The sequence below is a fragment of the Mercurialis annua genome, linkage group LG5, assembly GCF_937616625.2.
Source record: "Mercurialis annua linkage group LG5, ddMerAnnu1.2, whole genome shotgun sequence".
Taxonomy (NCBI): Eukaryota; Viridiplantae; Streptophyta; class Magnoliopsida; order Malpighiales; family Euphorbiaceae; genus Mercurialis; species Mercurialis annua.
The window spans coordinates 13,164,934-13,168,235 of NC_065574.1; the positions used below are offsets into that span (position 1 = coordinate 13,164,934).

A 3,302-nucleotide genomic window follows, 5' to 3' on the forward strand; every position below is an offset into this window, starting at 1 on the left:
AAAATTTAAATATTTATTTTTTACTCCGCAGTTTCAAATAGTTGCAAATAGTTTCAAAAAACACAATTTGAAACTATTTTACAAAATTCAAATACAATTTATAATAGAGTTTCAAACGGTTTCAAAAAAAATTGAAACTGTTTTATAAACCGTTTCAAAGACAGTTTCTAATTGGGTTTCAAACGGTTTATAACGGTTTTTTAAAAAATAATTTGAAACCGTTTTAAAAAAAACAGTTTCTATTACAGTTTCAAAAGGTTTCAAAAAGTTTCTAAATTAACATTTTTGAAAACAGTTTATACACAGTTTCAAACAGTTCAAAAAAAAAACGGAGTATTTTTACAAATTTTCAGAGTAAAAAAATCAATTTTCGGAGTAAAAAAAATAAATTTTCAGAAAAAAGGTAAAAAAATAATATTTTACAAAATGGAGTATCTTTGTAAATATTTTATAAAAAAAAAAGTATTTTGTGCAAATTTCTCTTATATTTTCGGACAAATAAATGATTCTTCTTTTTTTTCATATATTATTGTCTTTTCTTCAAAGACGGTGAAATTGTTTTTATAACTTGATAAGAAGATTTTGTATACATCTTAACGGATTTGATGTGACTTATCATGTTGTTTAATGAGCTAATGTACTTATAAAAACATTATAGATAATTTATGTAAGAAATAGATAAATTAAGGATCATAAACAATTGCAAAGAAACGAAAAAATATATTTAAATTTAATGATAAATTAATATTTTTGTCATTTTTAAAAACATAAATGAGCAAATATTCTATATTAAAATTACAGTAGACATTTTCATATTTTCAATGTATCAAAAATCAATCGGAGCAGAGGTCTATTTTCCAATTTATGATGTTTTGAAGATTGACATCCGATTAAATTTGCTTACTTGTATATGTGACCCCTTTGCATTAAGTGAATAATTTAAAATATAGACTTTAAATAAGTTTATTCTTCACAAGATTTGAACTAGTTATTCTAAAAAATTTAGTAAATTAAAAATTAAGTCATTTGGAGATATCTAAAGAGAGATATTTTTTGCCCCACAAAAATAGATTAAATTGCTACTTTGGGCGTCCCTGAAGATGCTTATCGTATATTGGCATTGCCTTTACCTTATATTTGTTTACCAGATAGACTTATTTGGACACACACTAATTCTGGTAATATCATTCGAAATCTGGGTACTATATTGCTCATAAAGAAAAATATTCAGATCATATATATCCTATAATAGCCTTCTCAAAATCAGAATGGAAACAATTTTGAAACATTGATATACCTTCTGAGATTCGGATTTTTCTTTGGAGAGCTTTCTATCAAGCATTGCCTACTGGTTTTGGCTTATTAACTAGGTTAGGCAGAGATTTTCCTTGTGTTCATTGTGGCGATGAGGAAAATTTACATCATTTATTTTTTATGTGTCGTTTTGCTCAAAAAGTATGGTTTGCCTCTCCCCTTTCTCTGCGGTCTGATTCTCTTCTACTAATATCTTTTGATGTATAGTGGAAACAATTGCAAACTAGCTTTTCTTTAATTGATGATTCTAGTGCAAATATGGAATTGCTTTGTTTTCTCTTATGGTATATCTAGAAAGCTAGAAACTCCAGAATATTTAAGGATCAGATAATTTCAGAACTTCAAACAGTATCATTGGCATTTCAAGCTCAGATTGAATATGCATTACAAAAACAGGCTTTGAATGCAGGATCTACTGAGCAACTTCCATCAATTACTACTTCTCATACTTCGGTAATTCCTGAAGGTACTATCAAGCTCATTTTTGATGCTGCTACATCCGCTAAACATTCTTTTGTTGTTGTAGCTGTGATGGCTAAAGATAGTTCGGATGTAATCATTGCTCGATTTGATGCTTTGTTTTCGATATATATGGGATCCTGGAATTTTGGAGTTTATGACTTTAAGGGAAGCATTGAATTGGGTAATTTTTAAGGGTTTGAAGATTTTAATTCTTGAAGGTGATGCTCTCCAGGTAACTCAATCCTCCTAGAATTACTACTCTACTTAAAATTATATTACTTGAGTTGCCATATTATATATTTGCAACTTTGCACATCATGATTTCTCCAAACAAATTTGACTAGTTCATCTTATCTTAAAGTTAGATTTTCAAAATATCATTTTGAGACTTTTAGAAATATTTTCAAATAATTTAAAAAACTGTTTAAAACCATTTGAAATGATTTTAATACTTGTATTAGAAACAGTTTTTTTTAGCTTATATGGACTCAAAAATTCTGTTTTCTAATCCGCCATGCAGCCGGACCCTGAAGTGCAAGCCCGGCGGAGACCAGGATATTATAGAAACTTTTTCAGGTTCGTTTGAACTAGCTCGGATTCAACCCCGTTTCTAACTACTGGATTCGTACCAACAAGATGAAAAACTTCCGAGTGCAAGACACTCCGGGTCTATAAAGTTAAAAAGTATTACTAACCTTTTTCATGTATATATATATATATACTGCTCTTGTGTATGTTTGTATTGTTTTAACGTTTCTCAAAGCATTGTCCATATCCAAATTTTAACAAGTTAATGAACCTATCACGTTAACTTAGCTCTAAATCTAGCAAGTTCAGATCCAAATATTAACATGCTAATGAACCTAACCACGCTACCTTAACTCTAAATTCAGCAAGTTCAGAAAATCACTTAGAAGTCATAGTGCTGGTATGAAAATGTAATAGTGGTTGTATAGCCATTTAAGATGACCTAATAAAATCAATCTCGCTTATACATCATGTTTAGGTTTTGTGCATGTATGACAAATACCCACCTCTGTTTGCTACATGATGAAAACCACCATGATTAGATGATTGTGTTAGGAATACATGCTTCATGTCTCACATGTTAGTCCAGATCGAGTCATATGCACGTCTCACATACTTTACCGTTTTCCAAACTTGTTTACGTTTCCAGCACATTATCCTATAGACTGCATGTATGATTGCCATGAGATAACTGGATATGCCATGTACATACGATGCAACAATAAACAAGTATAAGAATTTTTATAGTGTACATCGAACCCAATCTTTTAGTCCGATGTAAGGTGCTCTCACCCATGCGAGAGCCAGTTGGTATAAAGAACATTCTCTAGTTAGCTACGTGACGACTCCATTTTTCAAAATCTTTTCAGATTCGAAGTCAGCCATAAGCGTGGGCGAGCGCCCGCTCACAATATTTTATTTTTCTCAAAAGAAAATCTATATACATTGATATTTGGTTTTAATTAACTCTGATAAATATAGTCAATTAATAGAATTCA

General features: G+C 30.1%; 1 long non-coding RNA gene across 1 annotated transcript; it reads left to right on the top strand.

Moving 5' to 3' along the window:
* The first annotated feature begins 1,154 nt into the window (after nt 1-1,154).
* LOC126683118 (uncharacterized) lies at nt 1,155-2,570 on the top strand. Its single transcript, XR_007641609.2, has 2 exons — nt 1,155-2,008; nt 2,297-2,570. It is a non-coding gene; the product is annotated as an uncharacterized LOC126683118 (long non-coding RNA).
* The last annotated feature ends 732 nt before the right edge of the window (nt 2,571-3,302 follow it).